Source organism: Sinohyriopsis cumingii, chromosome 13 (genome assembly GCF_028554795.1).
Source record: "Sinohyriopsis cumingii isolate HCF-2022 chromosome 13, ASM2855479v2, whole genome shotgun sequence".
Taxonomy (NCBI): domain Eukaryota; kingdom Metazoa; phylum Mollusca; class Bivalvia; order Unionida; family Unionidae; genus Sinohyriopsis; species Sinohyriopsis cumingii.
In genome coordinates, this window is record NC_142973.1 from 14,523,852 (window position 1) to 14,544,484 (window position 20,633).

The window sequence follows — 20,633 nt, forward strand, 5'->3', positions numbered from 1 at the left end:
CTCCAAAGGGAAAGTTACAGTGAAACTCCATTTTCGAAAACGGTTCTCTAACGAATTGTAAGTCAAGACAGCGAGGAGGGACATTTCCACCCTATAAAATCCGGCCAGATGCGTGTGGAATTTCAGTTTGCAGAAAATCTACGCGCAGATAATACGGTGAACGTCATCCTGTATGCTGAATTGGACAATACGATATAAACCAACAGTTTGAGAGAAGTCATTCTAGACTATTAGAAGTCATGGAGGATTTTTATCAATGTTTGTATAGTAGGGATTCTTTGGACATGGAATGTGAAGATCCCTGAGGAAGGAGAATCCCAAGACAAAGACGAAGAAGTCATCATGATGAAGTCTAGATGGCCAGAACAAGAACCACATTTAGTTTCCTGTTATGCTATAGTCTTGACAGAAAAATATTAAGGAATTGATCAAGAAAAATTGTTATGGATGTCAAAACGATCATCCCAGTCAAATTCAACACGATAAATGCCTGATGTTGAGTCAAGAAGAAAAATTGGACGAGTATCTGGACGAAGCTTGGAGTCTCATCTCGAACAAAGACGTGTTGCACCAGTGGTATAAAGACTTGCGTGAACATTCTTGTTCACCATTAACCACTCAAGAGATCCATCGTATCGAAGCTCTCCTAAATCAGAGTGAGGAAACAGAACGAATAACCGTTTATTCGTCAGACATTTTCAAGCAAAAAGTCAGGATCGAATTGACGACTTATTATTACCTGTGAAGAAGAAAAAACATGGATACCTGGGAACTTTATTACCTTTTGAACCACAGTTCGTATACAGCTTCTTGGAATCCTGTCGTCTGTGCTAAAGATGAACTCCCTCATTGCACACCTCAAAACCATCAAGCTTATGTGATCAACACGGACGACAGTCATCTCCCAGGAACCCACTGGGTAGCCGTCTACTTTCCTCAAGAAGGATGTGTGGAATACTTTGATTCCTATGGACTGCCCTCTTTGGAAGACGATATCATTGACTTTATGAGAAGAAATGCATAGACCACACGATTCAATAATGTGAAATAACAAGGCACATATTCCTTGGTGTGTGGACAGTACTGTGTGTGTTTTTTCTGCATGATTGCAGCCTGGGCTATTCTTTAGAACATTTAGTGACTCATTTTGATGCTCGTCATTCTTCTAGAAACGATGTGAAAGTACATCGATGGTTTTGTGACCAGTATGCTTATCTTTTGTCTCTAACTAGAAAACGTAGTGTCCATCAATGGCCTAATGACTTCCGACAGTGGAAATCACAATTTCATTCACAACGTTGTCAGCCCTGTTTAAAGTAGAGTGTGAATTGAAAAAAAATGTTTGGTATTTGAAAAAAATGTTTGATGTTATAGTGTTGGATTATTGTTAAAAAAATGTTAGAGTTGTTTGTTAGTATGAATAAAAAATGTTGTGTTTTGAAGAAAAAAATGATTTTGTGGTTTATTTGGCTATAGGAATCTTGATTCATGCTCTTTGACTTCTCTCTATCCCTCCCATAACACTATTTGAACGTTCCGGCTAGAAAACCGTGTAGTAATGTTTTCCTTCACGTCCGCGCTTTGACTTTAAGAACCGGGGAAGTTTCCAGTCTGCCCATCCATTGTTAACTCATCCTTCTACGAAGATGTGCTCCAAACTAGCTAAGCTAAACGAAGCCTACGTGAATTTACATAGGGTCAGACACAGTCTGATACCGAAGCCAGAAGAGATAGAAAATGTGAGAATGCTAAAAGTCACTGAAGACCTGAAAGAAGAGCTCTTCAAGGAGGAATTCAAGAAGGAGAAAGAAGAATGGATGGAGAAGTACAGACTTCATAAACAGCAGAGAGAGCAGCAACAGCAGCAGCATGAACCTAACAGAGGCTTTGTCAACAGTTGTATCGACACCAAAGAGTTCTTCTTCTCTTTTCCGAAGAAGCAGACCTTATCCTATGAGAAAGCCTCTCAGCAGAGGAGGCCGCCATCTTATAACCTAAGCGATCGCCATAGCTTCAAGTTCCAAAAAAAAAAAAATTTCAGGGCTACCCCATACTCTCGAAAAGAAATAACATTCCATTGCCTATGATATGTTAGTCAGTTAGAAGAAAAAATACAGAAGTGAGTCTATCAGCACATGATTTCTTTATCTTGGTTAGAAAGTGCGACTCTAAGTCCTTCGTTTCCGTCGCTTATCAAAATTTTAAAAATAGCAATGTTCTGTAAAAAAGTGAGTGAGTGTTTCTTTTAGGTTTGTGCGTTTTTGTTTTTTTTTTGTTGGCGATAATATGGATAATGTAAGTTCGGGTACAACGAAATTAAAAGAATTAGGCCCAGAACTCGGTGTGGAGGGAAGAAATATACGCAACAGTAGCGGGAGCAAGAAATGCAGACCTAGCCAGTTAGCACTCCACCCACCTCGAGAACACAAATAACATCTAGTTAACAGCCGACTATACCTAACAAACAACCTGACCCGGAAAGAGTGGTGGCAAAACAAAGGGCCAATTATGTTAGACAAACGGTATGGCAAACTCAAATGTAATTATCGGAGGCACTACGTTCTTTTCTGGGGCCCAGAGTGGCCGAGTGGTCTAAAGCGCTCTCCGTTACGGATCACTGTCATCTCACCTTTGTCTGCGTGGGTTCGAGTCTCGGATTCGGCTAATGTGGGTATGTGAGAAAACTTGCCAGTAGCTTCTCGTGGGTCGGTGGTTCTTTCCGGGTTTTTCCCGGGTTCTTCCTCCACCATTAATGCTGGCCGCCATGTATAGCCTATCGCGTGCTGAAAAATGGCGTTAAACCCTACAACAACAACGTTCTTTTCTCACTCCGATACTACAGGCAATCTCAGCTGAAAGAACAACCACAACAACAATAACAGCGACAGACGCCATAGCAGCGGATTTAAAACTATCTACCTCAACTAAAGAATTAGTATCAGAACCAGAAGAGGAAATTGAGGCGGTTGAGGAGGAAGAGGGGGACGCTGACCCTCGTTGAGAAGTACACCGAAATGGGACTAGATCAAGCATTGTATGACGTTAACAAATCAGGGCAGTTTATTAGAGCCATACAATACGTTGCCTACAAATCTCTAGACACCTTTAAACCAAGACCTTCTCAATGGGGATTAGGGTCAGAGTTCTTCCCCAATTCTACAGACAAACCTACACTGGATACCCCCTCAGTCAACTGGTAGAAGCCGCTGCTTACATTGCCGCCCATCATGGCTACGCATTTCCTGATATCAAGAATCATGAGACTAGGAGTGCAGGAAAGAACGTGAAAGCAAAAGAGAGACGTGTTACCTTCTAATAGAAAAAACAAACTTTTTTAGGGCTCCAAAAGATTGCTTTTTATTAAATAGGGAACCATATTTGGCTTGGTATCCCTCCTTGACTAAACTATTCTCGAAACAAACTTGACCCATTGGAACACCGCAACAAATTTAACTTTTTAAACCTAACAGTGACCAAACTGGTATATGTCTCTTAGACATAATAATTTAAATAAGATCAGTATGGCTATTTTTATGTACACTAAGTACTAATATTAGATAGATATGTTAGGAAGTAGGAAATTTAACAGACTCGTTAGATTTGAACTAATTGCACAAGTGGTTAACACATTATTGGTACTTTTTACTGTCCATTAGCAAAAACGGGACTTGATTTGAAATAAGTACGGGCTAGCGTTTTGTTAAGTACTTAACACCCATGGCTGTCTTTTTGAGCACCTTTTTCCTCCTTTACCACGCTCGGACAGAAATATGAGTGTGTGGTGAGACTATTCCCACTCATGTTTAAAGCCTTTCAGTCAGGTTGTTAAGGACTAGTTAGTCCTACACCTGAGTGGCTAAATTTAAAAGTAGTCTGTGAGTACATAAAAGCCTGGGAGATGAGGCTCTCTTTCCTTCCCTAGGAGTAATTAAAAATCACGCGGTGCGTTATTAAACCAGTGATATATGCTCCATTAGGGCGAAAATCACTTTAATTCAAGTAAGCAAGCAAGCAAGTTCGGGTACCGTCTCTAGCACTCTTGATGACACCAACTGTCTGGGTTATTTTCTTTCTTGCAAGTCCCTATGTTCCACTTCTGTTTGTGATAATAACTTGTGATACTTCACATTTTCTAAAGTGGAAATCTTTACAAGCCGTACAAAATACAAAACTTATATGACTTTGGCTTTTGACACTTGCACAGACTCTTCACTTTATAAGTATCACGAGAAAATTGTATATCCCATTTTTACCATTTTCAAAAACACGCACACACTTGCAGCTTGACCAGAAATATGTACATCTTGTTTTGTGGATAAGTCACAGACAAGTCCAAGTCCATAGGTGGTTATGAACGTTAGGAATATCCCCTCATTTTTTCAGAAATATCAAAGCTTGTATGTGCATTTTCCCTTTTCCACTCTATATTAGTGCTTAGATTTGTTCCAAAAAAAGAAAAAAGAAACGAAACAATTTTGAAGAAAAAAAACAACTGAATTTTGAATTCAGGTTTCTCTCTGTTTATAATTTTTTTTCAAGTTGATGGTGCATGACAGAGTACATTCGCCTACCTTTCCAAAGTGAGAGACATTTCTTCACATGTCACTGCCTTTGTTAAATTCGGTTTCATTGGTTAGTTATCGTTAATCTTTAATTTTTTGATACATTTCTTTTTGATAGAAGATTTAAGGCTTTCTAGTGTTGTAACGGCATTTATGTTGTTTAGTCTGTTGATGAAATTATCTATAGCAAAGTGCTTAAGATTTTTTCAGGTTTTTTGTTATTTCAAGCCCTACAAAAGGAGACCAAGTTTGTTTTCAAAGAGGATTGAAACTCTAAATTACACGGACGTGAAGGAAAACATCGTTATGTTCATTCTAATCATGCTTGCCGTATCTCTTTGTGTTTTAGAGGTCATATTTCTTCTTAAGTAAATACACGCATCAATAGACAGACAGATTGGGTCATCATCCTTGAGTTTCACTGTACTTTCGGTTCTTTACTTCATACAAACCCCAAATTTATTAGTTTGAAAAAAAAAGATAACATGCCCCTCAGTACTGTAACACGTCTGTTCTGACTCTACCGATGTGAGTGTGAGTGTTTATGTTAAAATGTTTAAGTGAGATTTAAAAAAAATGGTCAGCTTGAAAACGCGAACCAATACTGTGACGCTCAGTCTTTTGATGTGGTAAGAAGAAATGGTACAACACACACACACAAAGAGGGCTTGTAAGTTCACATTTCAGTCTGTCTGCACTGTAATGGTAACAACGCAAGAACATAGGGATTATTATGCCACACAGTCCTAGAACAAAACAATGCATCACCCGTTGTAAGCCATTTCATTGGCTATACTTATTTTCTTACCGCGTTCACTTCGAATTGACTTGAGCAGCTATTCACACAGTGACGAGAATGGCCATGCTTTACTGGGTCTATCCTATAGGCGATTTATATAAAAAAAATATTTTAAAAAATTAAACTAATGCACGAACAATGGTTCCATGGGCGACCATTGTCCGTCTTATTGCAAAATACATCAACATTTAATTTAACCGTGCAGATCGCTAGAACAAACCTCTGATCATATACATTTTGAAAAGTGTTGTGTGACACGGATCGCCATTGTCGCTTGGTGTCTGCTTTCTTCTTCGAAAAGAGATCGTTTCGTCTTGATTATAAAAATTTAATTTGACTAAGTTTTACGCACTACTTGAACTCATACATTTCACGTTGTAGGTGTAAGCCGTCGTTCTCAGTTTTCTGGAAGTTCGTTTTTGCGTTTCTCGGATGTGATACTATTTTTTATGGACCGAACGAAATTTCTTTTGGCGTGAATCAGGACTCGTGGTTTTGTGGCAGAAATGGAGAGCATTGATTAAAGCCCAGTTATGTCGTCTTCGAAATCGCTGACACGGATTTGAACTAACACTTCAGGTTTTGTGTGAGGCGATACGGTACATCATTGCCTTTTACTTCCTCAATGAAATCGTTTCATCTTATTGCAAAATTACATTTGACTAGGTTTCATACGCAGCAGGTCTCTGTATATAAGGAGAGTGTCTTAGCGTCAGAGTATTCATTTCGCTCTCAAAGATCAAAGATGGAAGAGTCAGCACAGATCGACCTGCTGGTCAAATATTTGCTAAAAGTCATACGAAAGCATAATTCACATGCGAAAGTGGCAACAAAACTTACTCTTTTGGTCGTTGATTTGATAAGAGTCATACGAAAGTGTGTAAGTGCTAATGAAGTTTGCTATATCTGCAAAGGTAAATGGGTATTTGTCTCCAGAATACCTGCTTCGTCTAAGAAAGAGAGACAAAAGTCAAGATACCTAATATCGTTGTCAGGAGAAAGGACACTGGAATTCAGAGTGCCCTACGAGAAAAGAGAATAAACAAAAACAAGACGAAACAGAGAAGAGGGATTCAGAAGAAGAAGAAATTGAAGATGATGAAGAACTTGTGCCAGTAAAGACATGGAAATGGAAAAATTGACAATGTGAGCCGATGCGTTGGTCCTGATGTGAAATTTCATACTACCTTCTAAAAGAGAATAGACCAGAAAGAACACGTAAGTGTCTCTTGGTCTTGACATTGTATAATAAGGATGGCGTGTTTTGTTTTCTACTCACACTTTATGAAATTGTGCCCTTTCACCTATCTCTATCCCTCTGGATCATGTTTTAGTTAGAATTGAAATGGAAGGATGTTTTCCTTCACGCACGCTCTTTAGGCATGCAAGTCGGTAAACAATAGTCAGCCTATTCCTCCATTATTTTGTGTCTTGATGTTTCCTAAATCACACACTGATGCCATAAAATAACGGGTTAAATGGGTTTTGTAGTGTTGGGAGTGGGGTGGGTGGGGTGTAGGTGTTTGGCAGAGTTGGTCATTGCAGGTGAGGGCTTAGGTGCTTTCAAAAAACTTTTACTTCTTCACTCTGTGTTGATAGTATATTTGGAGTTTGTATGCGTTCGCGTACGTTTGTGTGGATAGTTTATTTGGGGTTTGTATCATCTCCCTTCTGTGTTGATAGTATATTTGGGGTTTGTATGCGTTCGCGTACGTTTGTGTGGATAGTTTATTTGGGGTTTGTATCATCTCTCTTCTGTGTTGATAGTATATTTGGGGTTTGTATGCGTTCGCGTACGTTTGTGTGGATAGTTTATTTGGGGTTTGTATCATCTCCCTTCTGTGTTGATAGTATATTTGGGGTTTGTTTTTTCCTCTTCCCTCTGTATGTGTATGTGTGTGTGTGTGTGTGTGTGTGTGTGTGTGCGTATGTCTGCGCGCGTACGTTGTGTGGGTGTGTGTATTGGTCTCTGTTTGTCCGTATAAAACTCACTTTATCCCTATCAGATACACTCTACCTACCTACCTGCAGTAGCGTGCATTCAGGTCAGCCACTTGCAACACTGTTGATATTTATCCCTAGTGTTCAGTACAGTGACGTCACTGACGCTGGAAATTTCGAGACTATAAATATCGACTTGGGGATTTCCACATTTTGTAGCTATACATATATACTAGAATTCATAAACAGGAACGTCACTCAAGCTGAGGCTATAAAAAGATAGTGGGATTTTCCAAAGGAAAAACCCACAAGTTGGAGCTATAAATAGATAGTGGGATTTCATAGGAATTTCAGCTGATTATAGATACATAGGTATTTATCCACGATCGTCACAGAAGTTGATATTGTAAGTAGTTACTAATTTTATCTATTTTATAGTGTGTGTGTTTATGTGTGTGTGTGTGTGTGAGTATGTCTGCGCGCGTACGTTGTGTGTTTCTCTGTGTGTGTGTGTGTGTGTGTGTGTGTGTGAGTATGTGTGTGTGTGTGTGAGTATGTCGGCGCGCGTACGTTGTGTGTGTGTTTGTGTGTGTGTGTGTGTGTGTGTCTGCGCGCGTACGTTGTGTGTGTCTATTGGTCTCTGTTTGTCCGTATAAAACTCACTTTATCCCTATCAGATACACTCTACCTACCTACCTACAGTAGCGCGTATTCAGGTCAGCCACTTGCAACACTGTTGATATTTATCCCTAGTGTCAGTACAGTGACGTCACTGACGCTGGAAATTTCGAGACTATAAATATCGACTTGGGGATTTCCACATTTTGTAGCTATACATATATACTAGAATTCATAAACAGGAACGTCACTCAAGCTGAGGCTATAAAAAGATAGTGGGATTTTCCAAAGGAAAAACCCACAAGTTGGAGCTATAAATAGATAGTGGGATTTCATAGGAATTTCAGCTGATTATAGATACATAGGTATTTATCCACGATCGTCACAGAAGTTGATATTGTAAGTAGTTACTAATTTTATCTATTTTATAGTGTGTGTATTTATGTGTGTGTGTGAGTATGTCTGCGCGTATGTTGTGTGTGTGTGTGTGTGTGTGTGTGTGTGTGTGTGTGTGTGTGTGTGTGTGTGTATTGGTCTCTGTTTGTCCCTATAAAACTCACTTTATACCTATCAGATACACTCTACCTACCTACCTACAGTAGCGCGTATTCAGGTCAGCCACTTGCAACACTGTTGCCATTTAGCCCCTAGTGTTCAGTACAGTGACGTCACTGACGCTGGAAATTTTGAGACTATAAATATCGACTTGGGGATTTCCACATTTTGTGGAAATTTTGAGACTATAAATATCGACTTGGGGATTTCCACATTTTGTAGCTATACATATATACTAGAATTCATAAACAGGAACGTCACTCAAGCTGAGGCTATAAAAAGATAGTGGGATTTTCCAAAGGAAAAACCCACAAGTTGGAGCTATAAATAGATAGTGGGATTTCATAGGAATTTCAGCTGATTATAGATACATAGGTATTTATCCACGATCGTCACAAAATGGAACGAAAAAATTGAAAAAGAAGAAGAAAATGAGAAGAGGAAGAAAGAAGAGGAGGAGAAGAAAAAAAAGAAAGGGAAGAAGAGTGTAGGAGATAAAATAAGAACTTGGTGGAGAAAAAGAAGAAATTAGAAGAAGAAGAAGAAAACCCAAAGGCCCTTTTCAGGGCCCCCATATTTCTCGAAAAGAGATAGTCTTTGAATTGCCTACCCCTTTTTTAAAAAAAATTTTTAAAAAAAAATCCCATGTTCCATTCCCCTTGTCCCTAAACAAGCCCAAACTATTCCCCATGTTAAATTCCCCTTGTCCGTAGAGTGACCCACGATTTATCGCCATGTTAATTCCCCTTGTCCGTAAAGTGACCCACGATTTTTTGCCATGTTAATTCCCCTTGTCCGTAATATGACCCACGATTTTTCGCCATGTTAAATTTCCATTGTCCGTAATCTGACCCAGGGGTGTTTTTAATGCTAATTCCCATTGTCCGTAAAGTGCCCCCATTCACTACTTACAAAAGGTGAACTCTTGCTTGCCATGTTATTGCTGCTTCACTAATGTTGACAGTTTTGATGTAGGTACATGCATTTCTCTCATTTGGAAACAACAGCATTTACATAAAAGATTTCAAAAGCAATTGATGCATAGCTAGCTAGACTGACAGATTTTGATTTTGTCATATGCTGGATGTTTTTATTTAGCAGGAAGGGTTTAGTTGTGCATATCAGAACATTCCTTGTACCATAATTCAACCTCATGTAGATCATAATAGTTATTTTAGAATGTTTTATTTAGCACATATTGAAACATACCATTTACCATGAAAATTGTGTTGTATTGCATTATTTAGGAACAGGGAAATATGACAGTGCATATCAGAACATTTCATTTACCATGAGGGAAAGCAGGTGGTTAGTACTAAACCGTACTGATATTAGTACCCCAACTTCGTGGACGTTGAGGTTACGACATCGTAGCTAGTTACTAAAATGCAATGAAATATAATAAAGTACACTCAAATATAGTCAAATAAATTACTTGTTTCAATTATATAATGAATGTAATAGATGTTTTAATGATTATGAAAAAAAGAAATGCACATATCGTGATAACACTTTGCAGCTGTAAATCGGACTCATTGTAAAATCAATAACCTCATTTCAAAATTTCTTCACGTATTTCATGATACGTTTCACATTTTGTTTACTTATAGCATATTTTCACATATAAGTTAATATTATAATGCATTTTAAAGGTGGTTTGAGGTAGGTTTGTGGTCGTTTGCGGTAAATACATGGACCCGATGTTAGCTACATATCTTAAAAGTTCTAATTATAGGTTTTCTAAAATCTTTATTGATACAATCATAATTACTAATCAATTATACACATTTGAAGGGAAATGTCTGTATTTCTTTATTACATGTTCCACGAAGAAAAAAAGAACATGTATCCACCTTCGCCACTTCCGTTGGCGGGTGCAGTTACTTTCTCTGAGAATGAAACACGTCAGTTCTCTACATGAAGTGCTGTGCATACTCCGAAGTTATATTCTGCTAAGAAAGCTGAGGGAAACCATGTTTGGCACCCTAAGTGATGATACTCAATTCAATTTACGGTTGTCTGTATTATATGTGTTTGTACCCGAATCAGCTAGGCCTATGGACCGAATCAGCCACGGTCCGAATCAGCCAGCATTCGTCTTTGCAAAAGAACAAGAAAGGCAGTCCATCAAAGGAAGTACTCTTCTACGTAAAGAATAAAATTACACGTCCATAAAAAACAAACCGAATCTAATTAAGTGAAAAACTAAAAAAGAAGCCGTGTTTTGTTGAATTTTCAGAAACTTCGTGTCGCTAAAATTTCTAGCTAGTCATGTATCTGTGTTCTGAAAATATATTTGAAGGATCGAGCCATATTATTGAAGGAATAATTTGTACACGTGTCCTTGATATACGTGTTCAGTGACATGTTCAGAGGTGAATGCCCTCCAGTGCAGTAGAGTCGGACTGACTGATTTTGAATAAACGTCATATGCGGCCAGTTGTACGACGAAAAGCAGAGTCTGAGACATCGGAATTAGTTAGGCCTATAGATAAATTTCACACAGCAGGTTTGACGGTCTGCAGCTCACGCGCACATTAAGTCATGTATGTTAGACTGACCGTTGTATATGTACTGTTCACTGTTACGCTGCAGTACTTGCATTCGAATGAAGATCTACACATTCAAAACCAACATCCGGACATTAAATTAATTCAGTCGTGGTACATAAAGCGACTTCGGACCAACTTTCAACAGAATAGTACAATAACGATCGCAGCATTAGATAAGCTTTTCACAAAACTATCACTTAACACAACGAACTCCAAGTTTTGCAACTGTATGAATGATACTGGTTGTTCACACACAGAAGAATGCTTCTTTACAAAGGTGAGTTTACACACTCCATGTATTGTAAAAGTTGACTTTTACAGATTAATGACATCTCACAACAGCCTGTGCGGGTTCAAATCTTGGGCTTGGACAAAGTGGGTATGTGAGAAAACTTGCCATTAGTTTCCTGCAGATTAGTGATCTTCCTGGGGTTTTCCCATGTTCTTCATCCACTAGATATTCAGGCCATCATGAAGCTATCATGTAGTGGAAAATGGCGTTAAGCCCACAGCGACAATCACAGGATCAACTTGTTTCCATTCCTGATTTCATTTCATATCATGTTTTTGTCCATATTGTGTTATACAGAGTAAGTCAGCTACTATAGACCACAAAGGGTATACTAAAAACCACACAGAGGGATACTGACTTGGGAACAAAAAAAGGCCCTTGTAGCAGTTTTGTCTCTTAAAATTTAATGTATCCTCTGTATCTATACTAAAAGAAAGGGATAGAACTCTAAAACTTATATTTTTATTGCTGTTGTGATGATTATGATATTGGTGTTGTTATTTTGTTTTTATTATTATTATTATTATTATTATTATTGTCAATACCTATAAAATATAATAGTAATATATCTCATTGCATGGGTTGTCTGAAATGCAAATTCCTTGTGGCCTTTGTCTCTCTGGTGCCAGACCTATGAATAATACTACCAATTGGTGATTTTGATCAGTTCACTACAGTGTCAGATTTAACCCAAAATGAAAACTTTCTGAAAACCATTTATTTAAGAAGCTGATTTATGTTTTCTGAGCTTCTAGGGTGTAACTTTTGATATTCCTTCCCATTATTGAGAAAGTACGTTGAACATTCATCAGTATTCTAGACTATTCTAGACTTACTTTTACTCTATGGATTTCATAAATGGTAGATTAAAATGTTTTTTTGTTTGGAGAAATTAAGGTTCATCTCCATGATTTGAGTCAAATGGTCCTTGGTAGAGTTGCAAAATTAAGATCTCAATGAGGGAAACATTAAAACAGATGTACATGATAATTATATTTCAAGTTTCTAGATTCTTTTTTTTAATATCTCCGTCACTTTTATAAATAATCTAGATGGAGGACATGAAGGAACTATCTGTAGGATGGAAAATTTTCTTATACTGTAGCTGTAGCTGTCCTCTACTTGACCGGACAGAAATGGACACTACAACTGATAATACTGTTGGACACTGGATCATTCATATCATATTATTATGTAGGTACATTGGTCATGTGAAGGTCAATGATGATTGTGTGATATATTTCATAATACCATTATTAATAATCACTTTATCTGCATCATAATAATGGAAGAATTTACTTGCACATACTTGTTCTGTAAATATGTTGCCATGGTGATAAGATAAAGTATTTTGAAACTGATTTAGTCTCTATTAATAAAGGTAAATAAAACAATATTTTTAAGGCAACATCACCCTAGTTACTGTTAGTCAAATAATCTTTGAAAAGGTGGTTGTTTATCTTGGACCGACTTGCCTTTTGATCATCTTCGTGACAATAAACCTTATCAATTTGCCTGAGATGACAGTTTTCCATGACCAATAAGCACTACTGTTTATACAGGCTATGGGTAGAATGTATATGAAGAAAAGTCTCTCTCTCTCTCTCTCTCTCTCAAAACAACAGTGTCAGAGGGGTTTGGGAGTCAAAAATCTTGTTTTTCCTGTGACACATTGTGTTCTAGCAGGTTTGTTATTTGTGTGCTTCTTCCTTTTTTGTTTTTACTTGAATACTAGTATTTTACTTTTTTGTGTGTTCTGTAAGGGTTACAAACCTTTAAGGAGGGGCAAACATTGATTCATATCTTATTACACTCTCGCCTGTTCGCTTCAGAGTGGTAAGTGATTTTACCCACAATTCAGTTTTACATCCAGGATGTGACATGGGCAACAGTGATTATACATGTACATGTAAACAATTTGTCTAGTTTTACTGCATGAAACATTTATTAAATTGGTAAATGTGTAAACAATCATGCATGCAGCTGTCAGTGACACAGGAACTGCACATTGCAATTAAGTGATATATTTTCACATCTTTACATCAAGTGTGACATTACAAGGAAAATGGCAGAAGTTGACATGGAATGGCTATAGCATGTATTAAACAGTGTTGATTTATTGATAATGTTGATAGTTTCATGTTACCTTTAAACCACATGTTTCTGAACAGAACCTTTGATTAACAGCATTTTATTTTAAAGAGACTATTTAAAGTTTGTACACTTTAAGTGACCACATAGTTTTTTTGTCATTGTATATTGTTCAAAATTATTGCATTACCCTGCTCAGACAGTTAGTAATGTTCCATTATAGATTTTTTAAAATCATGTTCATATATGTAACAAAGCAGGATTGTATTGTATACCTAGCAGGTAGATCAGGGATCGTACACCTTACAGGTAGATAGGGGATTGTACATCTAACAGGACAATTAGATAGGGGGATTATACACCTAATAGTAGAAAAGAGATTGTTCATCAGATGGGTAGATAGGGCAGTGTTCACCTAATGGGTTGATAGGGGATTGTACACCTAATGGGTAGATAGGTAATTTACACCTCTCAGATACATAGGGGATTGTACACCTAATGATTAGATAAGGCTTTGTACACCTAATGGGTAGATAAGGGATTGTACACCTAATGATCAGATAGGGGAGCATTCACCGAATGGGTAGGTAGGGTATTGTACACCAAAGTCCAAAAAAGACAATCCCTGTTTTTCATTGCAGACCTTAGCAATGTTTTCCCCCAGGATAAAAAAGACTGTTTTTCAATTTTAAAAATGTTAAATTATAAAAAAATTCCTGAAATTGATTTGTGCAAATGATTGAGGTGGTGGACCACTCCAGTTGCCTAAGTAATTATAATGTCCACCTTGGATTCAGGAGATTGCGGGTTTGAAGCCAGCTGAGTCATACCAAAAATGGTACTAACAGCTGCCTTCCTTGGCTGTCAGCACTAAGAGGTTAGTGTTAGGACTGGTCATCCTGGTGTCGGGATAATGTGACTGGGTGGGACATGATGCCAGAAGTATATGGCATGATGCCTCGGTGCTAGACATCACTATAAACTGCCACACTGCAGACATCATAGTGATGTGACTCAAATTGTTAAAGCTATGTTAAAAAACACAAATCACAACTGAACTGATTTAGCCGCCCAGTACTTGAAGTTCTTTGTATTTTTATATACAGTATAACAATCGTTATATGTTCATATAAAATTAAAAAAATACCTACTCTAAATTTAAGACACTTGCAGTAGGAAAAACACACATTTTTTGACTAATGGGAAGATAAAGGTAAAACTCATTATAATGTGATGGCAGTATGTCTCCCATTTTTTAATTTAAGGTGACATCTTTTTTTTAACATCCAAAATATGTGGTCTCAGAAAATCTGATTATTTGTATCCCTAGCAGATTTTTAATCCCAGCACCAATTTTTAATTTTGTCTTAACTTCCAAAATTTTCTAAAACATTGCTAAATATGATTAGGGGGTTAGTTAAAACTGATGACATTGAAATTTCATTGCACATTTTCTGTGAGAAAGTTTTTTGAAAATATTTTTAATGTGATTCTGCTTATATCACGATGTTATTCTTTGGACCCTGAGCATCATGTTATAACACGTTTTATTTGTATGATAATTGTATACCTTCCAGTAATGGGTAGATAGGGATTGTACACCAAGAAGCATGTAAGAGATTGTACACATAACAGATAGATAGGGGATTGTATACCTAATGGGTAGATAGGTTTTTGTATACCTGAAACAGGTAGATTGGGGATTTTATATCTACCAGATAGATATTGGAGTGTTCAGCTAACTGGTAGATAGTTTGTACACCTAACAGGTAGGTTGTGGAGTGTTCACCTAACTGGTAAATAGGGAGTGTTCATCTAACAGGTAGATAGGAGAATGTTCACCTAAAGGGTTGATAGGGTATTTTTATATGTAACAAGTAGATAAGGGATTATACACATAACAGGTAGATGGAAGATTGCACACCTAATGGGTAGAGAGGTTGAGAGGATTGTATTTTAATGCTAAACATGTTCAAATAAACAGTAATTATTGCTATCTTCATATCATGTGCATTGTTATACTCTCCTTAGAGGGCCTCAAGGGAGAATAGTCCTTGACTAATGAGGCACCCTCTATAAATAAAGCATAATTATTATTATTATTATTATTATTATTATACCTAACAGATAGGTGATTGTACACATAACAGGTAAATAGTGGATTGTACACCTAACAGGTAGTAGAAGACTTGTGCTAGAAATGGTTGTAGAAGATTTATAAAAATGATACTAGCAGCTGCTTCACTTGGTGTTCAGCATTAAGAGGTTAGTATTAGGACTGGTCAGCCTGGTGTCAGGACAATGTGACTGGGTGGGACATCATGCAACATGTCTGTAGCATGATGCCCCAGTGCTAGACATCACTATAAACTGTCACACTGCAGACATTATAGAAATATCACTGACTTTTTTTAAAAGCTACTTTAAAAATCCAAACACACACACACACACACACACACACCTAACAGGTAGATAGGTGATTGTACAACTAACAAGCAGAGAGGAGATTGTACACCTAGTAAGTAGATAGGGGATTGTACACCTAACAGGATAGATAGGGGAAAGGTTCATTTTCTAATCATTTTGATTATTGTAAACTATGTACATGTTTAGAAGTTTTGGTAAATGTTGCAGCCATCGACATTATAAACTGAAGCATTATCTAGTCAACATCTGTGGGAGGTGAAGAACAAAGGAATTATGACCATAAACTGGCTGTAGAAAATCATCTTTGAAAGGTGAAGAAAAAAGCCCACTACAAATAAAATCTATAAACTAAATGTAAAATGCACAGCAAAAAACTATTGAGATGGTATAAGTGAATTTGAAAATGATTACAGTAACATGGAAGTCAGAATACAAAAGGTGAACTCTTGCTTGCCATGTTATTGCTGCTTCACTAATGTTGACAGTTTTGATGTAGGTACATGCATTTCTCTCATTTGGAAACAACAGCATTTACATAAAAGATTTCAAAAGCAATTGATGCATAGCTAGCTAGACTGACAGATTTTGATTTTGTCATATGCTGGATGTTTTTATTTAGCAGGAAGGGTTTAGTTGTGCATATCAGAACATTCCTTGTACCATAATTCAACCTCATGTAGATCATAATAGTTATTTTAGAATGTTTTATTTAGCACATATTGAAACATACCATTTACCATGAAAATTGTGTTGTATTGCATTATTTAGGAACAGGGAAATATGACAGTGCATATCAGAACATTTCATTTACCATGAGGGAAAGCAGGTGGTTAGTACTAAACCGTACTGATATTAATACCCCAACTTCGTGGACGTTGAGGTTACGACATCGTAGCTAGTTACTAAAATGCAATGAAATATAATAAAGTACACTCAAATATAGTCAAATAAATTACTTATTTCAATTATATAATGAATGTAATAGATGTTTTAATGATTATGAAAAAAAGAAATGCACATATCGTGATAACACTTTGCAGCTGTAAATCGGACTCATTGTAAAATCAATAACCTCATTTCAAAATTTCTTCACGTATTTCATGATACGTTTCACATTTTGTTTACTTATAGCATATTTTCACATATAAGTTAATATTATAATGCATTTTAAAGGTGGTTTGAGGTAGGTTTGTGGTCGTTTGCGGTAAATACATGGACCCGATGTTAGCTACATATCTTAAAAGTTCTAATTATAGGTTTTCTAAAATCTTTATTGATACAATCATAATTACTAATCAATTATACACATTTAAAGGGAAATGTCTGTATTTCTTTATTACATGTTCCACGAAGAAAAAAAGAACATGTATCCACCTTCGCCACTTCCGTTGGCGGGTGCAGTTACTTTCTCTGAGAATGAAACACGTCAGTTCTCTACATGAAGTGCTGTGCATACTCCGAAGTTATATTCTGCTAAGAAAGCTGAGGGAAACCATGTTTGGCACCCTAAGTGATGATACTCAATTCAATTTACGGTTGTCTGTATTATATGTGTTTGTACCCGAATCAGCTAGGCCTATGGACCGAATCAGCCACGGTCCGAATCAGCCAGCATTCGTCTTTGCAAAAGAACAAGAAAGGCAGTCCATCAAAGGAAGTACTCTTCTACGTAAAGAATAAAATTACACGTCCATAAAAAACAAACCGAATCTAATTAAGTGAAAAACTAAAAAAGAAGCCGTGTTTTGTTGAATTTTCAGAAACTTCGTGTCGCTAAAATTTCTAGCTAGTCATGTATCTGTGTTGTGAAAATATATTTGAAGGATCGAGCCATATTATTGAAGGAATAATTTGTACACGTGTCCTTGATATACGTGTTCAGTGACATGTTCAGAGGTGAATGCCCTCCAGTGCAGTAGAGTCGGACTGACTGATTTTGAATAAACGTCATATGCGGCCAGTTGTACGACGAAAAGCAGAGTCTGAGACATCGGAATTAGTTAGGCCTATAGATAAATTTCACACAGCAGGTTTGACGGTCTGCAGCTCACGCGCACATTAAGTCATGTATGTTAGACTGACCGTTGTATATGTACTGTTCACTGTTACGCTGCAGTACTTGCATTCGAATGAAGATCTACACATTCAAAACCAACATCCGGACATTAAATTAATTCAGTCGTGGTACATAAAGCGACTTCGGACCAACTTTCAACAGAATAGTACAATAACGATCGCAGCATTAGATAAGCTTTTCACAAAACTATCACTTAACACAACGAACTCCAAGTTTTGCAACTGTATGAATGATACTGGTTGTTCACACACAGAAGAATGCTTCTTTACAAAGGTGAGTTTACACACTCCATGTATTATAAAAGTTGACTTTTACAGATTAATGACATCTCACAACAGCCTGTGCGGGTTCAAATCTTGGGCTTGGACAAAGTGGATATGTGAGAAAACTTGCCATTAGTTTCCTGCAGATTAGTGATCTTCCTGGGGTTTTCCCATGTTCTTCATCCACTAGATATTCAGGCCATCATGAAGTCTATCATGTAGTGGAAAATGGCGTTAAGCCCACAGCGACAATCACAGGATCAACTTGTTTCCATTCCTGATTTCATTTCATATCATGTTTTTGTCCATATTGTGTTATACAGAGTAAGTCAGCTACTATAGACCACAAAGGGTATACTAAAAACCACACAGAGGGATACTGACTTGGGAACAAAAAAAGGCCCTTGTAGCAGTTTTGTCTCTTAAAATTTAATGTATCCTCTGTATCTATACTAAAAGAAAGGGATAGAACTCTAAAACTTATATTTTTATTGCTGTTGTGATGATTATGATATTGGTGTTGTTATTTTGTTTTTATTATTATTATTATTATTATTATTATTATTATTGTCAATACCTATAAAATATAATAGTAATATATCTCATTGCATGGGTTGTCTGAAATGCAAATTCCTTGTGGCCTTTGTCTCTCTGGTGCCAGACCTATGAATAATACTACCAATTGGTGATTTTGATCAGTTCACTACAGTGTCAGATTTAACCCAAAATGAAAACTTTCTGAAAACCATTTATTTAAGAAGCTGATTTATGTTTTCTGAGCTTCTAGGGTGTAACTTTTGATATTCCTTCCCATTATTGAGAAAGTACGTTGAACATTCATCAGTATTCTAGACTATTCTAGACTTACTTTTACTCTATGGATTTCATAAATGGTAGATTAAAATGTTTTTTTGTTTGGAGAAATTAAGGTTCATCTCCATGATTTGAGTCAAATGGTCCTTGGTAGAGTTGCAAAATTAAGATCTCAATGAGGGAAACATTAAAACAGATGTACATGATAATTATATTTCAAGTTTCTAGATTCTTTTTTTTAATATCTCCGTCACTTTTATAAATAATCTAGATGGAGGACATGAAGGAACTATCTGTAGGATGGAAAATTTTCTTATACTGTAGCTGTAGCTGTCCTCTACTTGACCGGACAGAAATGGACACTACAACTGATAATACTGTTGGACACTGGATCATTCATATCATATTATTATGTAGGTACATTGGTCATGTGAAGGTCAATGATGATTGTGTGATATATTTCATAATACCATTATTAATAATCACTTTATCTGCATCATAATAATGGAAGAATTTACTTGCACATACTTGTTCTGTAAATATGTTGCCATGGTGATAAGATAAAGTATTTTGAAACTGATTTAGTCTCTATTAATAAAGGTAAATAAAACAATATTTTTAAGGCAACATCACCCTAGTTACTGTTAGTCAAATAATCTTTGAAAAGGTGGTTGTTTATCTTGGACCGACTTGCCTTTTGATCATCTTCGTGACAATAAACCTTATCAATTTACCTGAGATGACAGTTTTCCATGACCAATAAGCACTACTGTTTATACAGGCTATGGGTAGAATGTATATGAAGAAAAGTCTCTCTCTCTCTCTCTCTCTCAAAACAACAGTGTCGGAGGGGTTTGGGAGTCAAAAATCTTGTTTTTCCTGTGACACATTGTGTTCTAGCAGGTTTGTTATTTGTGTGCTTCTTCCTTTTTTGTTTTTACTTGAATACTAGTATTTTACTTTTTTGTGTGTTCTGTAAGGGTTACAAACCTTTAAGGAGGGGCAAACATTGATTCATATCTTATTACACTCTCGTCTGTTCGCTTCAGAGTGGTAAGTGATTTTACCCACAATTCAGTTTCACATCCAGGATGTGACATGGGCAACAGTGATTATACATGTACATGTAAACAATTTGTCTAGTTTTACTGCATGAAACATTTATTAAATTGGTAAATGTGTAAACAATCATGCATGCAGCTGTCAGTGACACAGGAACTGCACATTGCAATTAAGTGATATATTTTCACATCTTTACATCAAGTGTGACATTACAAGGAAAATGGCAGAAGTTGACATGGAATGGCTATAGCATGTATTAAACAGTGTTGATTTATTGATAATGTTGATAGTTTCATGTTACCTTTAAACCACATGTTTCTGAACAGAACCTTTGATTAACAGCATTTTATTTTAAAGAGACTATTTAAAGTTTGTACACTTTAAGTGACCACATAGTTTTTTTGTCATTGTATATTGTTCAAAATTATTGCATTACCCTGCTCAGACAGTAATGTTCCATTATAGATTTTTTAAAATCATGTTCATATATGTAACAAAGCAGGATTGTATTGTATACCTAGCAGGTAGATCAGGGATCGTACACCTTACAGGTAGATAGGGGATTGTACATCTAACAGGAC